Here is a 26,139-nt window from a genome sequence, read left to right on the forward strand (position 1 = left end):
ACCTCACAACCTAACGTTTTAAGAATACTCGTCTTACTGGAAAATTACAAATCCCTGTTGATTTCATTTGTTTGGGTGATAACAACAAAACTATCTATTCTGTACTTGTAATCCAGAACACCTAACCAGTTTAGGAAGAACAAGCAGGGGTGTGAGTCTCATTGCAAAGAATTAACTGCTGGAATACAACTCAACAAAAGAATCAGAAATCACAAAGTCACAAAACATCTGACCTTTTCGAGTGTGAGTACCACTCACTGTAGGAGAACGCCTACCTGTGTTAATTTCATTAGCTCACAAAATAAACAAGCCTGCTGTTTCTTTAGTAAACTAATGATTAAAGCAGCCAATTTGTCTGGTCCAGGAGCTTTCAGGGACTACTTGGGATGTTTATTGGGCCTAGAATTCACTAGTCTGGATTTAGTTTACTAGAGATTTTTGGAAATTCCCAAAAACTAGAATAAAGAAGTGACTAAGTCTATACATCTGTCAGAATTGGGAAGGAGAAACTTCTCTGTGAGATCCTCTTTTTCAGAGGATGACTTCTCTTTGGAATGTGGACAGGTAAGCAGCTGAATATTCTGCCTTAATTTCAGTTAAAGTCAAGTGTTACAGGTTAAATGCAGAGGTATTTCACAAGCTTAGCCCAGAGAGCCTTTGAGGCCCGCATTTCAATCTTATCCAAGGCTTCCATACTCTACCCCAAGGAGAGGATTTGCTTTTTGGAAGATTGCCTTTCGCTGTAGGGGTTCTAGAAGTGCCATTGTGATTTGCAAATGTTCTTACCGGGGATAAACACATGGAGGTAAAAATGATTCTGAGCTCTCCTGGTAGCTGTACCCGAGCTAAACAAGGAGAATATCTGGATTTAATTTCAAGTAATGCATGGTAGTACCTTTTCCTCGTTAATCTCTTAGACAAAATGTATATACCTATACTGGCATTCTCAGAGTCCTTTAGTGTTACTTTTCCCAGTTCATTTTAAGCTTTAAAGTAGGCAGACACTGAGGAGATAACATTGTGTTTATATTACCATTTTTAAAGAGGCAGGTTATAAAAATCAAGGTGATTGTATACTATATTTTAAATGATTCTTCAGCCAGGTCACGATCTCGCGGTCCGTGAGTTCGAGCCCCGCGTCAGGCTCTGGGCTGATGGCTCGGAGCCTGGAGCCTGTTTCCGATTCTGTGTCTCCCTCTCTCTCTGCCCCTCCCCCGTTCATGCTGTGTCTCTCTCTGTCCCAAAAATAAATAAAAAACGTTGAAAAAAAAAATTTAAATGATTGAAGCAGGACTGGCCTTGGAAAGGAGACCTTTAAGAAAATACACATTTTCCGGGGTGCCTGGATGGCTCAGTCGGTTAACTGTCCGACTTCGGCCCAGGTCATGATGTCACAGTTCAGGAGTTCAGGCCCTGCGTTGGGAGCCTGCTTCAGATTCTGTGTCTCCCTCTTTCTCTGCCCCTCCCCCACTCACAGTCTGTCTCTCTCAAAAATATAAAAAACATTACAAAAATTTTTTTAAAAATACACGTTTTCTTGTGCCAACTCAGTGGGTAGCATAAGGAAAACCACCAAAATTCTATGAGAAAAATACTGTAGTGACCACTCATTCTTTTGATCACTGTCTTCCTGGTACGATTAAGGTCCAGAACATACTCACATCCTACTTTACAGTCCTGGCCTCTTCAGAAGCCACTGAGGACACTATTAACCTGCTACCCCAGTACCAACAGGCTCAGGTGACTTTCTATAATAGCTGTACTGAGGTCTGACCAATGCAGACCTTTGTATGAACAGGACATTTGCCCTTTACACAGCAATTCCACTGCCTGGTCCAACTCGCTTAACTCATAAACTTGGTAACTGGTGAGACAGATATAAAAGTTAAGATTGTCTATAGCTAGGAAAAATAGCATCCTAGGCCAGACAGTACCCCTGGAGAACAACCATATGGTCAGCAGATTTGCATTTGTGTTTACCTTAAAGACTGTTTTATATAAAAACTAAAATAGTGGAAGAGCCTTTGAAGAAACATGAAGACAAGAAGACCTACACATTTTTATGGAGGATGTAAATCCAGGTTGTATGAAATATTTCATATTAACCCAACCATGCCTCTTCATTTTTATTAAAATGCTTGCGGGGTGCCTGGGTGGCGCAGTCGGTTAAGCGTCCGACTTCAGCCAGGTCACGATCTCGCGGTCCGTGAGTTCGAGCCCCGCGTCAGGCTCTGGGCTGATGGCTCGGAGCCTGGAGCCTGTTTCCGATTCTGTGTCTCCCTCTCTCTCTGCCCCTCCCCCGTTCATGCTCTGTCTCTCTCTGTCCCAAAAATAAATTAAAAAACGTTGAAAAAAAAAAAAATTTAAAATGCTTGTCATTGAGGGGCGCCTGGGTGGCTCAGTCAGTTGAGTGCCTGACTTCGGCTCAGGTCATGATCTCACAGTCCATGGGTCTGGGCCCCACATCAGGCTCTGTGCTGACAGCTCGGAGCCTGGAGCCTGCTTCGGATTCTGTGTCTCCCTCCCTCTCTGACCCTCCCCCATTCATGCTGTCTTTCTCTGTCTCAAAAATAACGTTAAAAAAAATAAAATGCTTGTCATTGAAATGAAGTCTGCTTTCTAGTTCATTCTCAGGCTTGGGTTCTAGGTTTTCATTGGACAAGGTGACAGATTATTTGCTCCTTGTGTTGGTTTTCTGTAGAGGAGAACTTTCTAGCAGAGGTACAAATTAAAAGTGATGGGAAGTTTTGATTTTGAAATTAGAAGCTCCATTGAGATATCCTTTTGTTGAATTGGAGATGTCAACAGAAGAGTCAGTGTTGTAGCTTTATAAAGCCCTTGAAAAACATAATGGTTCTGCTAGGTGTGTAACTTTGATGCCCACCCAATCATATCTCATAGCCTTGGAGCTGGAAGGGGAGTTTAAGAGCAAAGCTTTATCTTACATATGAAGAAATAGGTGCTGTACAAATGTGGAACATTTGAAAAAAAAAAAAAAAAAAAAGCAGGGGGCGGGAGGGGGAGGTTCCTGGGTGGTGGCTTAGTAAGTTGAGAGTCTGACTTTTGCTTTCGACTCTGGTCATGATCCCAGGGTTGTGGGATCAATCCCCGTGTTGGGCTCTGTGCTGAGCATGGAGCCTGCTTAAGATTCTCTCTTTTTCCCCTATGCCATGCTTCTCCACTTATGCTCTCAGATAGATAGATAGATAGATAGATAGACGGACGGACAGACAGACAGACAGATAGGGAATGATAAACAAACTTCAAGACAGTGGTTATCTCCAGTGGAGAAGCTGCGGGGATGGGATTAGGGAAAAACACAGTATATTATTCTATTCAGTAAGTTGGGTGGTAGGTTTCCTGGTGTTTATCTGATGCTTCGTACGTGTGTATTAAATACTATATAACTGGGCATTAAATACTATATAACATAGCACCAGGCTATGAGCTGTCAGCACAGACCCTGGGTGGCTCAGTCAGTTAAGCGTCCGACTTCGGCTCAGGTCATGATCTCATGGTTTGTGGGTTGGAGCCCCACATCCGGCTCTGTGCTGACAGCTCAGAGCCTGGAACCTGCTTCAGATTCTATGTCTCCCTCTCTCTCTGCCCCTCCCCTACTTCCACTCTGTCACTCAAAAATAAATATTTTAAAAAATAAAATGAATAAATACTAGATAACTTTAAAACATTAGGAACAAGTATTACATAGTTGCAGAGTGCTTACTATAGGCAAACCACTGTTCTTACTTGACATTTTACATACTTTAACCCAGGGTGGAGGAAAAAGAGGCCCAGAAAACTATCTTTGCCAAGGATCCATGGCTTATTAGTACTGAGCTGTGACCATAACCTGGGACTTCTGATTTCTAATTTACTGCTTTTGGCTTCTAGACCCTTCCTGTTTCCCTAAATGGTAATTTGCACCCAACCTCTCACTCTCCCAGGCTGTGAGTTTCCTTTTGAACTCATTTCCATGTCTGTCACCTTGGACTTCATAGTCACTCCGGTGACCTAAATCAGCACCCTGAATTCTCTTGAACGCATTGCTTTTTTACTGTCTCTGCGTCACCAATTCCCAAGTCAAGTGGAACCCACTATCTCTTACACCCTATTTCTTCTGGGTTCTTGAGTATGGTGGTAGAAAATCACCTAAATATGCCAACTGACTCCACTGCAGATGTATGATTTCTTAACTCGGGTATTCATTCTTGTTGGGCTTTTTCAAATTTACCTGGTGACCACTGCACCCTTTTTATTGTTCTCAACTTTATCTTTTTTAAATTTTTTTAAATGTTTTATTTATTTTTGAGAGACAGAGTGCAAGCAGGGGAGGGACAGAGAGAGAGGGAGACACAATCCGAAGCAAGCACCAAGCTATAAGCCGTCAGCACAGAGCCTGATGCGGGACTCGAACCCACAAACTGTGAGATCATGACCTGAGCCGATGTTGGACACTTAACTGAGTCACCCAGGCGCCCCTATTGTTCTCAACTTTATAGTCCCTATTTCCCATCCTTACTTTCAGCAGATGGCTTTGCCTCTTACTCTCTAGAGAAAATAGTGGTCATCAAACTTAGCTTCCTCTTTTTCCCATCCCCAGACTAAACTCTTAGAGCATCCACTTTGCCTTTATCTCAGGGGTATGCTTCCTCTCCAAGGCTAACCTCACCCTTGCTACCTGCTACTCTCTAGAGAAAATAGTGGTCATCAAACTTAGCTTCCTCTTTTTCCCATCCCCAGACTAAACTCTTAGAGCATCCACTTTGCCTTTATCTCAGGGGTATGCTTCCTCTCCAAGGCTAACCTCACCCTTGCTACCTGCTCTGTATCCCAGTGTATTAGTTATCTGTTGGTGCATAACATTTCCCCAAAGCTTAGTGGATAAACCAATAATAAACATCTATTACCTTCACAGTTTCTATGGGTAAGGAGTGACTTAGGCAGATGATCCTGGTTTGGGGTCTTTTATGTGATTGCAATCAAGATGTCAGCCCGTGCTGCAGTTTCCTGTACACTTGACCGAGGTTGGAGGTTTTGCTTCTAAGGTGGCTCACTTACTCGCTTGGCAGATCAGTGTTGGCTGGTGGCAGAAATCTGAGTGTCTTCACAACATGTCAGCTGCCTCCCTTCAGAGAGAGTAAGTTAAGAGCAAGATGGAAACCGTAAATTATTTTATGACCTAACAAGAGTTACACAGTATCATTTCCACAGTATGCTTTGGTGACACAGCTGAGCTGTGGGAGGGGGTTTTACAGGAGCACGAGCACAAGGATCACCGGGGGCTATCTTGGAGGCTGGCTGTCACACCCACTTCTATCCTCCACTGTCTTCCAGAAGTTATTTGCTCTTTTCTCTTTACCTTAATTTTATTTCTCTTTAACTCTTTTTATGTGTTATACTTTTCGTTAATAAATAGCCTTCAACTTCGGCTCAGGTCATGATCTCGTGGTCTGTGGGTTCAAGCCCCGCGGTCTCGGGTTCTGTGCTGACAGCTCAGAACCTGGAGCCTGCTTCGGATTCTGTGTCTCCCTCTCTCTCTGCCCCTCCCCTGCTCGAGCTGTGTCTCTATCTCTCTCAAAAGTAAATAAACATTTAAAAAATTAATTTTTAATTAATTAATTCCAATTAATTCCACATAAGCCCATGAAGTAGATATTATTAGGTCCCCATTTGGTAGATGAGGAAACTGTGGATTATAGAATATACAAGATTTGACCAGAGTTACTTAATTACTGTATGGAGGAACAAGAATTGGAGTTAGGTCTGTGACCCCTAAAGGCAGTATTCTCTTTTTTTTTAATTTTTTTTTTTTAATGTTTGTTATTTTTGAGAGAGAGACAGAGTGCGAGCGGGGGAGAGGCAGAGAGAGAGAGAGAGAGAGAGACAGAATCCGAAGCAGGCTCCAGGCTCCGAGCTGTCAGCACAAAGCCCGATGTGGGGCTCGAACCCACCAACTGTGATATCATGACCTGAGCCGAAGTCAGCCGCTCAACTGACTGAACCACCCAGGCACCCCCTAAAGGCAGTACTCTTTTTTTTTTAATGTTTATTTATATTCGAGGGAAAGAGACAGAGAGACAGAGAGACAGAGAGACAGAGCGTGAGCAGGGGAGGGGCAGAGAGAGATGGAGACAGAATCTGAAGCAGACTCCAGGCTCCGAGCTGTCAGCACAGAGCCTGATGTGGGGCTCGAACTCACCAACCACGAGATCTTGACCTGATCCGAGCTGGATGCTTAACCAACTGAGCCACCCAGGTGCCCCTAAAGGCAGTATTCTTAATCCCACTGTGTTTTATACTTGCTCCAGCCCTGCTGTCTCCCCACCCTGCTCATAGTCAAACTATAGTGAACTCACCATCTCTCCAACACTGTGCTGTTTAGTGACTGTACCTTGGTGCATCTTATTTCCTAAAATGCATTCGTTTCCTCCCTGTGCCAACACTTTTCTGCTTAGCATCTTCCACCTTCAAGTTCCAACTCAAATGTTATCTCCTTGGATAACTATTCCAGCCTCTCTGATCTAGGCTCCTACTGTCCTCTGTTCACACTATATTTTTAATGTTTATTTACTTTCTGAGAGAGAGAGACAGGGTGTGTGAGCGGGCAAGGGGCAGAGAGAGAGGGAGACACAGAATCGGAAGAAGGCTCCAAGCTCTGAGCTGTCAGCACAGAGCCGGACACGGGGCCTGAACCCACGAACCGTGAGATCATGACCTGAGCCGAAGTCAGACACTTTTAACTGACTGAGACACCCAGGCGCCCCTGTTCACACTATTTTTAATAGCATTTATTGAGTTGTGTTATAATTATCTTCTAAATGCCTGCATCAGGCAAGGTTTAGAACAGGAAACAGAAACTCACAGTATCTCAGTATTCTCAAGGAAAAAGGAAACTTAATGCAGAGCATTAAGTGCTTACAAAATCACTTGAATAGCTGGAGAAGCAGACTATGGCGGGGCCTCTAGGAATGATTCCCAGAACACTACTGAACTAACCCACCTGGGGAGCTGCAGTCTCCGATGGCCGCTGAAATACTGAGTTTGAGAACATAGCGCCGTAGCTACAATCCAGGGATCAGGAAGCTGCCACAAACAGTCCTACAACATATATAGTATCGGAGTTTTACAGAGCTACTGACCGATGTAAACATCCAAATGTATGGTCAGCAGAGGAAGGAAAAAGGAAACTAGATAGTCAGCACCTGAAGCACTGAGAGTTTACTCTAGGGCCTGTTGAGGTTTTTGAATATTTGTTTTACAATAAGATTAGGTCACTCTTTTTTTTTTCATGAGGAAATTGGTTACTTTCAAAGTTCAAAGAAAAAAGTACCATATGGCAACCTGCCCCCCTGCTAAAAAAAAAAAAAAAAAAGCCAAAAATTTGTTGCTACAGTACGTGAGTACTAAGTGGACAAGGGCAGGCAAAAACTACTTGAGAAAAGTGGTTATGAAAGCAGTTGACAGAAGTGACATTGAACTGAGAGTCCGTACAAACATACCTTCAATCTAAGACCAGCCCCGCGACCTTGGAAACCTTAAACTTTTCTGTGCCTCATAACTGTCTTCATAAAGTGAGACTGAACTTAGATAACCTCCGAGGTTCAATCCAACCCTACAATTCTGTTTTCTTAGTTATTCAATTGAAAAACATTTTGTAGGGGCGCCTGGGTGGCGCAGTCGGTTAAGCGTCCAACTTCAGCCAGGTCACGATCTCGCGGTCCGTGAGTTCGAGCCCCGCGTCAGGCTCTGGGCTGATGGCTCGGAGCCTGGAGCCTGTTTCCGATTCTGTGTCTCCCTCTCTCTCTGTCCCTCCCCCGTTCATGCTCTGTCTCTCTCTGTCCCAAAAATAAATTAAAAAAAAAAAAAAATGTTGAAAAACATTTTGTATTTATTTTAGAGAAAGAGAGTGCAGGCGTGGGGGGCGGAGGGGGGCAGGAGTAGAGAGAATCTCCACAGACTCCACTCTGCACGGAGCCTTGCGCAGGGCTCTACCCTACAACCCTGGGATCATGACCTGAGCCAAAATCAAGAGTCGGACGTTCAACCTACGGAGCCACCCAGGCACCCCCAAAACACATTAGTGTTGTTTTTTGTTTTTTGTTGTTTTTTTTTTTAAGAGGAAGATTATACAACCATTTTTAGGGCTTTCTTTACTTTTTGATCATTCTGTAAAATTTTCCTGTCAACCTTAAAATATTCTCTGAGGCCATCTCGATGAGGTGAGAGAAGCAGAAAGTAACGTAGAAAGTGATGGGGTTTTGCTTCACCATGCCGAGTCACATGGAGTGTTTTAAAAGCACACCAGAGCAACTTTGGAGTTCCCTACTTTGCAGTCTGGGGTTTTGGTTAATCTGTCCCCAGGTGTCAAGGGGAAAAGAAATTCTTTAAAGAGTCATCACTGATTCTGGGAGCTAGAAAGGCTCATCACAACCTCAAAAACGAGGCTTGTTATAAAAAAAAAAGTGCATTAAAAGCTGCCTCCAGGCTGTGTTAGCTAGGCGAGAGATTAAATAGAGCTTTCCCCGTGTCCCTGCAACCTCCTTTGGGCTATTTGAGGTGCTTGCTGGATTTTTTTGGCCTATTTTTTCTTTTTCCTTCAAGACTTGCCCTTCATTCTCTTGCTTCTCTGATGCAAACTTCTTTTCAGAACACAATTTCCAGACAAACCTTCAGATGTTAGCCAAGGGTCGGTACTGTTTTTAGTTGTTATTTCCTTCAAAATAGACACCGGCGGCGACTGGTGCTGTCTTTTTTCAGAGAATCTGTGTTGTTCCAGGCTCCGCGTGCAGCCCGTGTCATTCCTCCCCTGCTAATATGCTTTCTTAGCTTGCTTCACGCGTGTTTACCAACTCCAGTTTAGTCCCCGGGCTCTCCACCCTTCACCCCGCCCCCTGAGCTGTGCATTTCAAAACGTAGAGAAAAAAATGACAGCTTCTTCTCAGGCCCCTCCGGTGAAGGCTGCAGAATCACCAGGGCCAGTATGTCAGAGTGTACAGCCTTTACCAAAACTTTGCACAGACATATTTTGGATAAGCAAAAGCAAAAAAGCCACTCAACATGTAACACACAGCCTCTTTTCCAAGGGCCTCTAACAGATGGGCAGGCCCAGGGCTGCCTCTCCTCAGTGCAGAAGATAAATGAGATGACAGTGAATGAGCAGGGTTTAGTCCTTAGCCAAAGATGATCCAAACTCCGATGCTGTATCTATTGCTACATGCAGCAAATTAAATGGGACGTACACATGAAGATTTGTTATAGTTACAGTCCTGTCCTCGGGCCTTTTATAGTCAAAGGCACTGTTTCTCAAAGCATAATCCAAATATCACCTACATCATAATTACTTGGGTGCTTATTTTAAAATGCAGATGCCTGGGCTTTGGTCCAGACTTACTAAATCAGAATATCTGGAAGCAGCACACAGGAATCTGTTTTTCACAATACACCTCACGTCATTCTTCTGTACAGTAAGGTTTCTAAAAGTACATGTTACTTTGAATAAAGGCTTTTTAGGAATTCACCAGGAAGATATTCACACTATTTGAGTTTTTAAGGACCTAGGTCCTTCATGGATCCTTAAAACTGTACACACTAATCACAAAGAGTATAGTATAGTAACTATTAAGAATATGAGATAATAAAGGAACGGTACCTGAATCATAAGATCATTTAAAGGCATAAATGGGAGGGACACCTGGGTGGCTCAGTGGGTTAAGCATTGGACTCTTGATCTCGGCTCAGGTCATGATCTCACTGTTGCTAAGATCAAGCCCCGCGTCAGGCTGTGCACTGTCAACTTGGGATTCTGTCTTCTCTCTCTGCCCCTCCCCTGAGTTCTCTCTCTTTCTCTCTCAAAGTAAATAAACATTTTTTTAAAGGTATAAATGGGGAGGAAATGCACTAAAGTTTTTAATAGTGTTAACTATAAGCACTGTAGTGAATAAACTGAGGACATTTAGTACACAGATGACATGATGTACACACAGCAGAAGATTATCCCCATACATTGTCTTTACTCCTTGATTTCCAATTTTTAAAACAAAAATTTGAGGGGCACCTGGGTGGCTCAATCGGTTGAGCATCCAACTTTGCCTCAGGTCATGATCTTGTAGTCTGTGGGTTCAAGACCCGCGGTGGGCTCTGTGCTGATAGCTCAGAGCTTAGAGCCTGCTGTGGATTCTGTGTCTCCCTCTCTTCTGCCCCTCCCCTGCTTGTGGTCTGTATCTCTCTCTCTCTCAAAAATAAATAAGCATTAAAAAAATTTTTTAACAAAAATTTGAAAGACAGAGGGCATCCTTTCAGTCAAGGTCAGGCATCCAAAACAATAAAAAAGAAATGACTGCTTTTTACTTAACCTTGGTAGATCACAATGTAGTCGGGGAAAGGAGAGTAGATTTCTGGATCTGGTGTCATTTGTTTCCCTAGCCCTGTACCCTCCATGGACTGACGTTATTTTGTGTCCTACTCAATTTTAAGGGTATTTATTGACACTGTCCCATTTCACCAATAAAAGATTCATTTGAGAGTTGTCACTACTTATAAATGACCTTCAGTTCTGAAATGACTTTCATGGTTTCCACCATGAAATGACTGAATGATTGCTGGTAGGTCCTAAAGGAGTTGTCTTTGCTAGTGGGCATGGGAAGAGAACAGCCATGAGTATGAGGAGAGCAGTAGAGAGGACACCCCACCCCCCGGATCTCCCATATCTCTCTGTCAGGTGGGGGACATAGAGACAAGGGCAATTCTTTATCTATCTTTTTTTCTCCCTGCCCCTAAGGTGAACAGGGACCCTGTGATCTATGCCTAAGTATAACCCCACCTACCTGCTGCTTTCTGTTTGTGGACATAGTTAACAGGTGTGAAGAAGGGCATAGATTTCAACCACCCCCACACCTAGGGCAACTGATGCAAGGAGGTGAGGCCCTTTATCCAGCCTCTTAGAGACTTTTGGAGAGGGAAAGAATAGCATATGGAGGAAATTGTACCCAGCTCTCCCTGGAGTCCAGCCTTCTGAAAAGGCAGTTTCTAAGAGAGAAAAATGTGGCCTCAACAGATTGAGAAGGAAGAATTTAACCTTGGAATAAAGGTGGAGTATTAGTGAAGTTTTACTCTCCATATTCCAAAGAGAAAGCTAAAAGCAGGGTTGTCGATCTCCTTGGTGTCCAGCAGGTAGAGATGCAGTCTAAGTCTGCCTGGGGCTGCAGTGGAAAATACTGGGCAATAAGCAGCTTCCAGAGTCTTCTGAAGCCTGAGAGAGAGAATAAGCAAGGTACCTTTGTTGCTTCCCAGTCCCCACTTACCTAAACCTATTTACACCCCATTTTCTTCCTTCACTTTCTTGGAGAATTTGACCTCACACTAGGACCTCTCAGCTTCTGATACGAGGCTGGGAAGGAGGGATACAAAGAACTCTAAGGTGGCAGAAGGATGGGAAGAAGGGGATCACAGACACATTTGAAGGAGTTTCCTGACGTCCAGGTCTGGGCTGTGTAACACAGATCCTGGGTTGGCAGTGAGGTGTCCTGCCTGTCGGTCTAGAAATGCCAGCATCTTAAACCCATGGAGAGACCATGCTTCTAAAATTCTGCCATATATATACACAAATCTAAAAGTGACACAAACCAGGACCAGCAAATCAGACAAGATGCAGCATAGGTATCCCGCCAGCCATGTGGCATCTGTGGATATGCCAGGCACCAAGTAAAGGCATGGATGGGCACCCTCCCTACCAGTGGGCAGCAGGCCATGACCATCAGTTGGATACGATCAGCCTGCCAAACTGGAGGGCATCCCAGGGCATTGTGCCCATCCGCTTCCCCTGCCACAGACTGAATGGAGCCCAGAACTTCTGCGAGAACCTCCTGCATATGGAGAAATAGATTCAGTTTGTCACTGAGAGCGACAGGAGAAAGGGAGGCAGGCAAAGGGGGTAGCATTCTATCTGCAAACCATAGCAGAAGCTCTTCATCTTTGCCCTTCCATTGGAAAAGAAAAGTCTAGAAATGGACCTTCTGAATATAACCCAGAACTTGAGGTTGAGTGTTAGGATAAATGGGAGTGGGATACACGGGAATTAGTAGAGTGGAAGGCAAACGTGGCTTGGTGGAAAGAACTAACTTGGGATAAAGATACTTGGATTCTATCCCACGTTAGCTGTATGACCTTGGGCAAGTTACTTCATTTCTCTGGGCCTTGGTTTCCTTATCTGTAAAATGAGGACATTGGACTAGACAGTATCTAGAATATCTTCCTCCTCTAATATCTGCTATTTAGTTTTGAGCAGTGATTGACTCTCCCTTGTTTTTAAAATTTTTTTTTAATGTTTATTTATTTTTGAGACAGAGAGAAACAGAGCATGAATGGGGGAGGGGCAGAGAGAGAGGGAGACACAGGATCGGAAGCAGGCTCCAGGCTCTGAGCCATCAGCCCAGAGCCCGACGCAGGGCTCAAACTCACGAACCGTGAGATCGTGACCTGAGCTGAAGTCGGACGCTCAACCGACTGAGCCACCCAGGCGCCCCGACTTTCCCTTGTTGAGGGTGACCCATATAGCACCCACAGAACCCTGTGTGACCCCAGGCATAAGCTGTGTCTAAACTAAGGGAACCATGTACTGGGGGGGCGGGGAGGGGAAGTGAAAGTTCTGAGTTCCTAGTGTCCCTACTCGTGCTACCTCTGTTCCCACACTGGACGTCCACCGCCACAGGGATGTGAAGTCCACAGACCTCCTAGTCTTCTGTGTACTGAGAAGGCTGGAGGCCCTAGTCAACCTTGTAACTCAAAGAATCTAAAACTATTGTGTCAAAAATAAAGTGATGCTCATCTAGGTAATATCCTTTGTGCAGGATTCCTCCCCCACCGTCTGCAGTTTCACTTTCTACAGTTTGAGTTACTTGCGGTCAGCCGCGGCCCAGAAGCAGAGGAGCCTCAGACAAGATGTCAGAAGGTCAGTAGTAACCGATGTCATTCGCCTCTCTGTATCTCATCACGGAGGCATCATCTCATATGATCATCGTGAGAAGAAGGAGGAGTACAGCACAGAGATATTTTGAAAAAGAAATCACATTTATAACTTTCGTCACAATATATCATTATGATTGTCTTATTGCTCTTGTTAATCTCTTACTGTGCCTAATTTATAAATTAAATGTTATAGGTATGTGTGTATAGGAAAAAACAAAGTATGTATAGGGTTCAGTACCGTCTAAGTTTCAGGTATCCAGGGAGATATCCCCTGCAGATAAGAAGGGACAACTGTATTGCTACATACTGAGTCTGGGCCCAGTGCAAGTCTGTCTCTGATCTCTGCTCCATTGCCTACAGAGCTGCCCCTCCTCACTCAAGCCCCTTCCTGCTGATGCAGATTCACAGTAGGCTGGCCATTGGTTCTGGCTGCCTGTGCAATGTTCACCTCGCCCCTGGGCAAGGACTTGTGCCTGAAGTGATCCTGTGAAGAGAGCCAACACTTCACTTTCCCCCCCACCCCACCCCCAGGCACTATCTCACTTCCTTTGTCCAGGTGAGTTTCCAGTATCCTCTGGATGCTGGAAGTTTCCAGAGGATACTGGAAACTCCCCATTTACCAAAGCTTCCCTATATACCCAGGCCTAAGAACATATTCCACTCCCGAACTGAGAACGGAGAATTCTGGGGGATTCCGGAATGACAAATAACAATACTCATCCTGACACCTGAGTTCTACTCCTTTATCCTCACCTCCACCCTGGGGACTCGTAAATACCCTCAGAAATAAAAAAACAGTCAGAATGGACTGATTGACATCTTGGTTTTCTTGGTTTTCCTCATTCGGATGTGTCATACTGAATTTCAAGGGGAATGTCATTTCACCTCCCATATTTTGCCAGATATTTCTTTTTTTTTTTTTTTTTTAATTTTTTTTCCCAACGTTTTTTCTTTATTTTTGGGACAGAGAGAGACAGAGCATGAACGGGGGAGGGGCAGAGAAAGAGGGAGACACAGAATCGGAAACAGGCTCCAGGCTCCGAGCCATCAGCCCAGAGCCCGACGCGGGGCTCGAACTCACGGACCGCGAGATCGTGACCTGGCTGAAGTCGGACGCTTAACCGACTGCGCCACCCAGGCGCCCCTTGCCAGATATTTCAATATGCTCTAATCTCCAAGGCGGAAGTGGGAAGGGAGGTGAGGCAGTAACTTGAAGTAAAATAGGTAGAACTCATGAGTCCTACTTTCAAGGAATTTCTAATCTGCACTCGGTACCTATTGATGCATAACGAATCGCCCCCAAATGTAGCGACTTAAAACAACAGTAAACATTTATTCTCTCACACAGTTCCTGTGGGTCAGGAACTCAGAAGCAGCTTAGCTAGGTGGTTCTGAGCCGAAGGTCTCTCATGAGGTTGTAGTTAAGATGTCAACGGGGGCTGCAGTTTTCTGAAAGCTCAGCTAGGGTTGGTCACCTTGTACTGCAAGGTGACTCATGTGCACGAACTCAAATTCTGGCAAGTCGGTGCTGGCTCTTGGTGGAGGGCCCTAGTTCCTCACCACATGGGTCCTGCCATAGAGCTGCTTGAGTGTCACCATGACATGGCAGCTGCCTTCCCTCAAAGCAAGTGATCCAAGAGGCACACCAAGGTAGAAGCTGCAATGTCTGTTTATGACTCAGCCTTGAAAGTCACATATGTCGCTTCCACAGTATTGTATTGTAGGAAGCCATGTAGGAAGGGAACACAGAAAGGGCATGAATACCATGAGATGAGGATCATTGAGCTATCTTGGAGGCTAGCTATCCCATAATCCATCAAGGATTTCAAGGTTATCATAAATAATATATTATGCTAAATAGAGGAGGTTGGATGTTTAAACGCCTGCAAGAAATTTTTTTAATGTTTATTTCTTTTTGAGAGATGGGCAGAGAGACAGAGTATGAGTCGGGGGAGGGCAGAGAGAGGGAGACACAGAATCTGAAGCAGGCTCCAGGCTCTGAGCTGTCAGCACAGAGCCGGGCGCGGGGCTCTAACTCATGAACCACGAGATCGTGACCTGAGCTGAAGTCAGACGCTTAACCACCCAGAGCACCCAGGTGCCCCCGCTTGCAAGAAATTTGAGTATGCTCACGATAGGTCAAATTCCATAGTTTTTCACAAAATGCCATTAAAAGAAACTAGACCCTTTGCCATTGCCCTGAAAGAAAGAAAGAAAGAAAGAAAGAAAGAAAGAAAGAAAGAAAAGAAAAAAAAAGAGAAAAGAAAAGAAAAGAAAAGAAAAGAAAAGAAAAGAAAAGAAAAGAAAAGAAAAGAGAAAAATAAAATTAGACCTCAGCAGATTCTATTTTCATTGAAACTGGTTCAATTTGATTTTTGAACTCCTTAAAAATATTCTTCAAAGTAGGCTGAGATTTCATGATTTCATGGTGCTCTTAATCTTTTTTCAAAAAACATAGGCCATGCTGCTGTAACAAAGAGACCCACAGAGTCGTTCAAATAAAGGAATAAACCAGAAGGAGATGGGTACGTAGTCCTTGACTAGTGGAGAAGTCTTGTATGGCTTGGTGGAAGGTGGCTACTTAGTTTGTCACTATGTCCCAGCAAGCAAAAGGAAGAAAGAGGAAGCCAAGGGCAATCAGCTTTCCTTTTTAAGAATATGACCCAGAAGTTACACACATTGGTTCATTCACATTCCATTTACCAGAACTTGGTTATGTGGCCACTCCTACTATAAGATAGGCTTGGGGGGAGGGGGTGGCGTCTGGACAGCTCAGTTGGTTAAGTGTCTGACTGTTGATTTCAGCTCAGGTCATGGTCTCATGGTTCATGGATTCAAGCCTCACGTCCGCCTCTGCAGTGACAGTGCGGAGCCTGCTTGGGATTCTCTCTCTTTCTCTCCCTCTCTCAAAATAAATAAATAAACTTTCAAAGAAATTTAATTTAAAGGAAAGAAAGAAAGGCTGGGCAGAGTAGTATCTAGCCAACAGCCATGTATCCTGCTAAACTTCAGTGTGGGTAGCAGAGTGGAAGGGTCGTATTACTAAAAAAAAGAAGAAGAAGAAGAAACTGGACGTTGGGAGACAATGGTCTCTACCATACCTGCAAATCTGGTTCTGTGGGGACAGCTTCAAGTGAACAATTTTAACAAGCCGTTAGATCACATCTCCAGATACATTTCAAGAATTGGATGTATATCAAAAGCACGATAGCAAGAAGTGCTATCTTGCTAGAAGATTATCTTGTTAAAAAAATTATTTGTCATGGCACCTGGGTGGCTCAGCCGGTTAAGCGTCTGACTTCGGCTTAGGTCATGATCTCACAATTTGTGAGTTCAAGCCCTACATGGGGCTCTGTGCTAACAGCTCAGAGCCTGGAGCCTGCCTCAGATTCTGTGTCTTTCTCTCTTTCGGCCCCTCCTCTGCTCAAGCTCTGTGTCTCTCTAACTCTCAAAACTAAACATAAAATTTTTGTTTTAATTTTTTAATTAAAAAATTGTCATACAGTTCAGAAATTAATTTTGTAATATCACTGTTATGTTTACCTTTGCTTTTTTGGGTTTTTAAATTTTCTTTTTATGTTTATTCATTTCCTGAGACAGAGACAGAGTGCAAGCAGGGGAGGGGCAGAGAGAGAGGGAGACACAGAATCCAAAGCAGGCTCCAGGCTCTGAGCTGCCAGCACAGAGCCTGATGTGGGGCTTGAACTCATTAACTGCAAGATCATGACCTGGGCTGAAGTCAGATACTTAACCGACTGAGCCACCCAGGCACCCCTACCATTGTTGTTGTTGTTGTTGTTTAAGTAAACTCTACCCCCAACATGGGACTCGAACTCATACCCCTGAGATCAAGCGTCACATGCTCTACTGACTGAACCAGCCAGGCACCCCACCATTGCTTTTGCAAAAAGGTTTAATTTATTCAAATAATATTTACTGAACTGGGCAATGTGCTAGACAACGGAAAAACTGAAGTAAACAAGACCCTTGCCTCACAGAACTGAGTTTAGTGGGTGTGAGAAAAGACAGGATTGATTCATTTTCAGAAATACCAAATAAAAGCTGTGCTGTCTAGTTAACAGTAGGTTTACAACCTGTTGGAAATATATATGAACCCCCCCCACCCCATAATGGAGTCCCAATCCCTTCAACACTTTACTTCCTGGTTCTTCTTACCCTCTCTGTTTCAGAGGCTTATTACGTGGGCTTTGCAATGAGCATGTGTCAAAGACCAGAGGGAGGAAGGACTGAAAGACTGTGTCACCTCAGGAAATGTACATTTGCTCCCATCAGACTACTTTTTTTGTTTGTTTTTAACGTTTATCTGTTATTGAGAGATAGAGACAAAGAGCACGAGCAGGGGGAAGGGCCGAGAGATGGAGAGATGGAGAGACAGAGAATCTGAAGCAGGCTCCAGGCCCTGAGCTGTCAGCACAGAGCCCGACGCGGGGCTCGAACTCACAATCCACGAGATCATGACCAAAGCTGAAGTCAGATGCTTAACCGACTGAGCCACCCAGGGTCCCCTCATCAGACTATTTTTTTACCTTACTACTACGCCTTATATGGGCATAGGCGACACCCGGGTAAGGTTGTAACTTCTGTAGTACTCAGCCAATGAGGAACCAGGGGCGGGACTTGCATACTAGGAGATAAATTGCCTGCTGTGACTGGCCGAGCATGCCTGTCCATCAGACACCTGCTTTTGCAGGAACGTTGACGAAAGCCTGGCTTCACCGTGCTCCAAGTCTCCGAGTCCCTCCTTTGATTGGGTCAGTGGGCTTATTTCTCACAGTGGGCAAGACAAACAAGAAGATACAGTGCAATGACTAGAAGTCTAGGGAACTGGGAGAGGATTAAAGAGGAAGTAATGTCTGTGCTGAGAACTGACCAATAAAATACATCCCGTTTCATTCAAAGAGCTTATCAGACTTTGAATAGATTTCAGATTCATCAGCCAGATTGGATGAGGTTTTAATATTTGCAGTCACGCACTGCAGCAGGTGATGGTACATGCACCATGTACCAACAAGTCAAGGAAGGTATGACTTCTGCTTTACAGATGAAGGTACTGAGACTCAGGAATGTCAAGTAACTTGTTGTGAGGGAGGCAGCATTCGAACCCAGGTTATCTTTCCAGTATAACATATGCCTTTTCTGTACAGATTAAAAGCATATTAACAAAAAGCAAACGTTAGCATTAAAAATTATATGGAATATGCTTTCATAAAATATTTACCGTTTCTTCTATCCTATATACATCCAAATGTACTCACTTTCTAAATGTATTCACAAGGACTTTATAAATACCCTGTATAATTAAATTCTAGACTGTGTAGTCCAGACTATGAGCACAAGAATTCAGAAGAGAGGAGCGTGACTGAGAGTTAGAAGGAGTTGGGGAAGTTTGTGCAGGCCTTGATGAGTGCCTTCCAGATGTTGGAATCACAGGAGAAAACTAAAGATAAATTCAGCACATTAGTAAAACAATACTGAATCATTGAGCCTCAAGGGACTGACTTAGAGGTTGTATCGGGAAGAGGCTTTTTCTGATCCAAACAGGTAGGGGTCAAAGGAGGCTTCAATACCAATTTATCCCCATTTAAGTGGCCCTGGTAGCTGTGGCCCAACTCCCTCCCCTTTTCTAGGAAAACATATATTCCAGCATTCCCAAGATCTCCCACTCCTCCTCCTGTATCATCATGTTATCACTTTGCATATCAAGAAATATATATTGGGGAGCCTGGGCGGCGCAGTCAGTTAAGCATCCGACTTCAGCTCAGGTCATGATCTCACGGTTCGTGGGTTTGAGCCTTGCATTGGACTCTGTGCTGACAGCTTGGAGCCTGGAGCCTGTTTCAGATTTGATGTCTCCCTCTCTCATGCTCATACTCTCTCTCACTCTCTCAAAAACAAATAAACAATAAAAAATTAAATATATATATATATGTATATATTATTTTCCTAATGCTAGTCTGAGGGCCAAATCAATGGACAGACACACAGTCCTTGTTCCAGTAAAGCTTCCAGTCTAATGGGGATGCAAACAGATAATTTAGAGAAAAGAATGGGGCAAACGTAGCCCAAAATGAAGCATAATTGCTCCCCTTAGATGTACTTCTAGCTATACCATAGAGAGGTCACGGCAAACTCCTTTACATGGAAGAGAACACCAGGCACGGATGGCACGGTCCCAGGCTGAACCAGGTTACTTGTGCCCCCCAAACCTCTGGTCAATCCAGAACAGTCACCTGGAAAAGGGGGAAGAGGCCTTCCCTCCACTGGAACACTGCCTCTCCTATCTCTCCCCACAAATGAGCCCTGAGTGGGAAGCTGACCAAAGGAAGAAGTAGGAGGCGCTGCTAGGGTCAGACAGGACCCGGCAACCTGGACCCGGGCCAGCGGAAAAACGCCATTGTCTCAGTTGCTTTCTCAACTTCCTGCCCTCAAACATCTACCTCACCCAACAGGCACACTGAGTGTCAGGCCTCCCGCTCTACCTCCTGGCGAGGAGGCATTGCACACCAAGAGGAGAGCCAACCCCAGCGTTCTCCTAAAGTGAGAGGGAAAAGCCGCCAGACCCGTCCCCTGTGGGGAAAAAATGACATAGCTCAGGCTTTTGGATCACTAGAGGAGGATGGTTCTAGACCTTTAATGAAGATCCAGATACACTTATCTCCCTCAGGCTGCCCTCCTTTCTCAGGGCGGTCATCGGAGGAAGATCAGGGGTTTTCTGGCAAAAGTGAGCAACAGCTGGATGGGAAAAGAGTGGGGGTGTGTCTCTGTAGGGGTCTGAGCCTTGAGGCATGTCACATTGGTGTGGTTTGTGGGAAAGGAGAATTCAGCAGACTGGGTGGGGCGGTGGGTGTGTCCCAAGTAGAATGAGAGCGAGATCTACCAGAGCACAGTTTTGTGAAGATCTCCAGGCTCCCGGCCCTACCAGCCCTCACCCTGAGCCCATTTCATGACTCTAATGAGACCAGATGCTCATTCCCAGCTGATTCCCATTCCCAACCACTGGCTTCCAGCTCCTTGGTCCCTCCCCTGTCTCCACACTCACTCCTCTGGCAGGATAGCCGGGCTTCTGGCTGGGAACCGAGCTCAAAGCGGAAACGGGCAGTTGGGAGGTGTGATTTATGTCTCTGACTTCACCCCAGGCTGGAGCCCAACACGTGGACCCTCCTCCCCTCAAAGTGTCCTTTTGGTAAATTTCCTCCTCCTCCTCCCCCTCAGAAATCTCAGGCTCTTCGAACGGGTCAGAGGTCATCTGGGGGAGCCTCCACCTCCACTACCATCCCCCCCTTCCACCGCCCACCCCCACCTCCTGCTGACCGGTTATGGAACAATCTATTAACTTTACAATCGCCCACAGGAGGCAAGATTCCCCTGTCAACCCAAACAATAGGGAAGTCCCTCTGTATATCTAATTCCCTTCTATCCTGCTGTTGAGCCAGTAGTTAGTTGGTGAAACAAAGGGCAGCTAGTTCACTCAGAATTCAGCCTCTGGCCTCCCAGGCTCCTGTGGCCAATTTAAAGTAATTCCCCAACTCTATGATGATACCTTCTATCTCGAAAGGCAAAGGTATCAAGGTGCCATAACCGGTAACTGTCAGGCACCTTAATGTGCATATTCATTCCCTGTCAAGGGCTGCAAATTACACCCCTCTGTCCTTCAGCTAAGTCACTCCTGAAACCCAGAGCAGAAAAGATCTTCACAGGAAGTGAGAATCCCCACAACTCCTTCCAGGGTCTCCCACCTGGTAAACACTTAGAAACGTCCTAATAGCAATCTAATTTGGGGGGCACCTGGGTGGCTCAGTCAGTTGAGTGTCCGACTCTTGATTTCATCTCACAGTTCGTGGGATCAAGCCCCACATGGGGCTCTGTGCTGACAGCGTGGAACCTGCTTGGAATTCCCTCTGGCTCGCTCTCTGCCCCTCCCCTGCTCATCTGTACTGTCTCTCTAAATAAATAAATATTTAAAAATAAATAATGTTTTAAAAAAAAAGAAATCTAATTTTGCCTTTTCCTGCTTTTTCAGATTCCTCATCAGTCAGATGGCTTTGTTAACTTTAGAGGGTTGCTGGCAAGATTAAATAGGCAAATTATTTGAAAGATAGAAACAGCTGCCTCATCAGATTGTTTTGAGGTTAAATGAGGTAATATACGCATAATGCTCAGATCTGTACCTGGTACTTAGCTAATTTTTCCCATAATACCTCAAAAATTGGGGAGGAACCTGAAAGTTTGCCCCTCCTAGACATCTAGAGCTCCTAGCCTCATTAGAGGCTCCTTGGATGGGAAGCTCAGATTCCTAGGTTTTAATTTCTGAAGGTACATGGTTAAATGAATGAAAGAATGAATGAATGAGTCCATCCTCCATTCACTTTTCTGGGGTCTGGCCTGGCCTGGCCTGGTTTCCTTCCCATCACCCCCTGCAGAGTCTCTCCCTCAGAGCCCTGAGCTCATCCTAGTTACCAAGTGTTTGTTTAGTCCTGCCCCCCCCCTCCACCACACACACACACACAAGGACTCCAACCCCCACGCTGGTTTTTCCCCACTGAGTTCTTTTTTTTTTTTTTTTTTTTAACGTTTATTCATTTTTTGATAGAGAGACAGAGTGTGAGTGGAGGAGGGGCAGAGAGAGAGGGGACAGAGAGAGAAGGAGACACAGAATCCGAAGCAGGCTCCAGGCTCTGAACTGACAGCCCAGAGCTGGACGCGGGGCTCGAACTCACGGACCCGACCGACCGTGAGATCAGGACCTGAGCTGAAGTCGGCCGCTTAACCTACTGAGCCACCCAGGCGCCCCTCCCCCACTGAGTTCTTATATAGGCATCTGAATGTGTTGGAGATGGAACTTCAGGGACCATCTAGTTCAATTCCTTGGTTTAAGAAAGAAAAAACTGAGAACCAGAGAAGAGCAGAGTCTTGCTCAAGCAGGAACTTCCAGGTCAAATACCTGGATCCATCCCAGAGGGTCCCTGCCTGCTGTCAGAGCTAGAAGAATTCTCATTCTCCTCTTCCTTTCTCCACCTCAGTAGGTAAAATAAGTCGCTATTTTTTAATGCCTAGAACAAAGCAAAGGCTGGAAAAGGGCTCAAGGAAGTCCCTCCACACACACCTGTGGTTTCTTCTTCATTCTTCCCTCTTAGCCCTAGATCTTATTTGGGGCCCCTTCTAGCATCCCCACAACCCTCCACCCCCACCCCAGCCCTCCAGTCACATTTATTTGGCTTCTGTCCTAACCTGCATATCACTTGCGTGTCACTCAACAATACGCTTGTTGGGTTTTGTTTTTGTTTTTTTTTAACGGACCAATGACTCTCTGGGAGTGTTTAGTCTGTACCCATGCTAATACCCAAGGGTCCTTAATGGGTCACATTTAACTGGCAGCTTCTGTGAGCATCACCCTATAAGTCACTTGGGCATTCCTTATGCCTCGGCCAGTGAGGCTCAAGTATTCCACAAAGCCAGTGGGTCAGTTTCTCCTAAAGTGAAGCCAGATCGCTTGGGTTTGAATCTCAGCTCTTCCACTTACCCTGGACTAGTTACTTAAACTCTCTGTGCCTTAGTTCCCTCATCTTAACAGGTTTAACAGTAGCTCCCTCATACAGTGGCAGTGCCAAGTAAATGAGTTAATATGTGTAAAGCTCTCATAGTATAGTACATAGTGTGTATTATAATATGTATAATCGTATATAGTATATATAACAGTAGCATACGCTATTATTATAGGAAAAGACAGTAACCCTAGGAAGCCCTGCCTCTACTCCCACCCCTATATATACCTGGGTCATATGGCCTGATTCCCCTCTTTTCCTGAGATCCCATTACCCTCCTCTAAACCAGTCCATATGGCCCCTGGGCAGTCCTTAATGCTTACCAAGCCCCCTTCCCTCCCCTGGGGCCCAAAACTGGATATGGGGGAGGGAAGGAGGAAAGGAGGGAAAAAATGTGGCCATTTTAGGGCAGAGGAGCTATTAGAGGGGAGAGGGAGTGGGGGCAGCAAGGGAATAGACCCAGAGTTGGGAGGCTCCTTATTGGGAAGGCCCCTGTCTAATTCTGGGAGACAGAGGCCAGGCCTGGGCACTCAGCCAAATCCAAAGAGCGGGCCCCAGGCTCTGTCCTGGCCCCGAAGCCAGCACTGGTGAAGGGACTAGATGCCCAGTTGCTTTGGGCCCTTCTCCACACAGTCACAGCACACAGACCCTACCCCAGTTCTACCCCTTCTGCCTAAACCTCCGCGACCATTAAAGTGGCCAGAGCCAGGAGGAGGACCTCCCCGCATGCATGTGTTGGGGAGACGGAGGGTCTCCTGCTTTGGCTGTCTCTAGGACATTGCCCACCGACCACAACCCTCACTACCTCCCCTCCATGTCCAATACTGTGAGCTCCTCCTACAGGAATTCAGCCAGTTCTGGGGAGACCACTGCCAGTGAGGGGAGGCCCAGGGGTGAGTAACAGTTCCCACGGGGATAGGGGTGCCCATGACTAATCAATGAGAGAGTGAGAGAGGAAACTTACATTCCTTGACTTGTAGGGCAGTGGATGGAGGTGGGAGGTGGGGCAGGGCAGACCGAGGCAAGGACAGCCAAGTAGGGATGCAGAGAAGGAAGCTAGGCTGCAGGGGGGGTGGGGGTGTCTCTTCAGCCCTGCTGTCTCCACATCCCAAGCTGCAGGAGGGGCAGGCCTCAGGTAACCAAATACCTGGGTCCCTGCTTGGTGCAGGGGCTTCCCATCTTCTGGCCAATGATCCCCTCCCACAGTTCATTCAAGTGGGGCTATGACCTTGAAACGTGTTATGAGAGGGCCGGACTGGCATCTCATTTGCATTCCTCGGCCCCTATTCCCACTCCTCTAGGGGTCCCCGTTCCCAGAACACTCAGCTTGGAAAAACTCCACTGTGCCAGCCTGAGAGCTACACTAAGGGCATAAAAGCGGAAATGAGCTGGGAGCCAAGGTGGCTTGGGGAGGAAGGAAGCCCGTCTGCCGCCACAAAGGAGTCAGGAAAGAGAGGGAACAAACAGCCAAGTGCTTCCTGCCCACTCTCTTTTCTACCTCCCCACCGAACACCTCCCACCCACCTCTTCCAGAGTGTCCCAACATCTCAGGGCCTGGGGGAGATAGGGTAAAAGGGTGCGGAGACCCACACTGGACACCGTCTACCGCTTCCAGCTCCACAGCCTTTGTGGCAGGAGGCCAGGGGCTACTCTCGCAGCAACCCCTGCATCCACTGCTGGCTGATCAGCCCCACGTCAGCCAGTTCCCGAAGCCCCTTGCCCCAATTTTTTCCACTGAGGAAGAAAGTGACCCATTCCTCCTTCTGTTTTATGGCTTGCTTTCTCTGTCCTTCTGATTATCTGTGGTTGTAAGAGAAGGCCACTGGCTAGAGAAGGGGTGGGGCGGTGGGGAAAACAGGCAGCTCTCCTCCCTCAGGCAGCTCTCTCACCTCCCCCTGCACTGACAAGAGATCACACCCCAACTGTGGCCTGTTGACCACTCAGGACAGAGATGCCCCCCACCCATGTATGTGCATACACCGACACATGTGCAGGTGTTCAGACCACACACACACACACACACACACACACACACACAGATTCTCACCTCACGTAGACATTCACATCACACAGGATCTTTTCCCAGCCCAGCCAGCACAAACGGTGAACATTCACGCAGGGATACAGAAACCTGGGCCAACTTGGGCTCAAGATCTATCCCAGCGTTGACTCTTCTCCAGGCCTATTTCTCCTCTGGCCTTGCTTCTCCATGGCTTTCCCTACAGAGCACAGCAGAGGTAAGGTGGAGCACCTGAGGGTGATCCATCCCCCAGCCTGCTGGTTGTGAAACTCAGTCAGCTCTGTCTGGGTTTCTGGAACCCAGCCCCCATCCCTGAGGTGATCACATGGAAAATGTCCAGCTGCGGTTGCTTGGAGAGATGAGCTCAGCCAGTCTGAGTGGGGCTGGGGGCCTGCATTCAGCGTCAGAGTTTCCACCTCGGACCTTACCCCTCCTCCCACCCCCAAACACCACCCCAGGGATTCAGGAGCAGGAAAGGAGCCAGAGGGACCTCTGACACAAATGTCTCAGCCTGGGACGGATTTATCAGAGGAGGAGAGACACTGAGTGGAGAGCAGACGAGAGCTGGAAGCACCTCCAGGTCTGTTTCACCCCTGCCCACACACTTCATGGAAAGAAACCCATAGAAGAGGAATGCAGGAGACCGGCCTGTGGTGTGATGAGTTCAGAGGAAGCCGACTTCAGAAATTGGTACCCAAGGGGTGGCGGTGAGGAGGACAGGGAACCAGAGAAAGAATAGTCAATTCAAGGACCCCAAAATGGCAAGAAACAGACAAAGCTAGGTCCTAAATGGGGAGCAGGTGAGGAGCAGACCAGGCAGCCTGCAGGCTTCCTGCCCACTCCAAAGTGCCTCTTGGTGGCCAGCAGAGTTCCTGCCCCAGCAGGAGGAAGGGATGGTCCCCCAGTTCTATCATCTCCCACTTGCCATGCCTCCTCCCTCCCTCCACAGCCTCCCTCTTCCCCCTACTTCTTGCCTTCCTGGCCCTTTCCCCTTTCCTCCTACCATCTTTCCAGGACCCTTCTTCTCGCTGCCTCCACCCCTTCTGTTTCACTGGCTCTGCTGTCCAGTCGCTCTGCCTGTTCTCTTTCCGTGGCCCCTCTCTGTCTACCCCTTTGCTCCTATTTCATTCTCCATCATAGTCTGATTCTCCCTCCTCCTTCTTCTCCTTTATTATTCCCCCGAGCATGGCCCACTCAACTTTATACATAGTTAGCACTCAAAATGTAGGCGGACTTGGGTCAACCGTACTTCCTATGTGCCTTGCCTGGTTCTCAGCACTTTAGAGTAGACACATCTTTACTGGTTAAAAGAGTGAAGCCGTGGAAGGTTTTGAGCTGGGAAGCAACATCATCAGAGCTTTGGTTTAAGGAGATTAATTTGCCTGCAGCAAGTGGGGCAAATTGCAGGGGGAAGGAGACCCTTCTTTCCCCTTTCCCCTCTCCCTCTCCAACTCTTTCCTTCCAACGCTTCCAGTCTTCCTCTCCTTGACCACAACTTCTCCCTCTCCCCCTTCCATGAATCTCCCCTCCTTCCCTCCCTGCACCTCCATCCACCCAACCTCCTTCCAACACCACCCCCCGCTTTTGTGGCAC

At 46.3% G+C, this 26,139-nt stretch overlaps 1 long non-coding RNA gene across 2 annotated transcripts in view; it reads right to left on the minus strand.

The window, feature by feature from the left end:
• LOC131519458 (uncharacterized) overlaps positions 1-23,951 on the minus strand; it is a 28,306-nt gene extending 4,355 nt beyond the window's left edge. Inside the window, exons 1-2 of one of the 2 annotated variants that reach the window (XR_009265635.1) lie at positions 23,755-23,951; positions 4,908-5,126 (exon numbers count right to left, since the gene is read on the minus strand). This is a non-coding gene — a long non-coding RNA (uncharacterized LOC131519458). Of the gene's footprint in view, positions 1-4,907; positions 5,127-7,000; positions 7,213-23,754 lie in introns of those variants that run through there. The other variant, XR_009265634.1, reaches the window with a different exon arrangement.
• Positions 23,952-26,139: the final 2,188 nt, after the last annotated feature.

This window comes from Neofelis nebulosa, chromosome 8 (genome assembly GCF_028018385.1).
Source record: "Neofelis nebulosa isolate mNeoNeb1 chromosome 8, mNeoNeb1.pri, whole genome shotgun sequence".
In the NCBI taxonomy this organism is placed as follows: domain Eukaryota; kingdom Metazoa; phylum Chordata; class Mammalia; order Carnivora; family Felidae; genus Neofelis; species Neofelis nebulosa.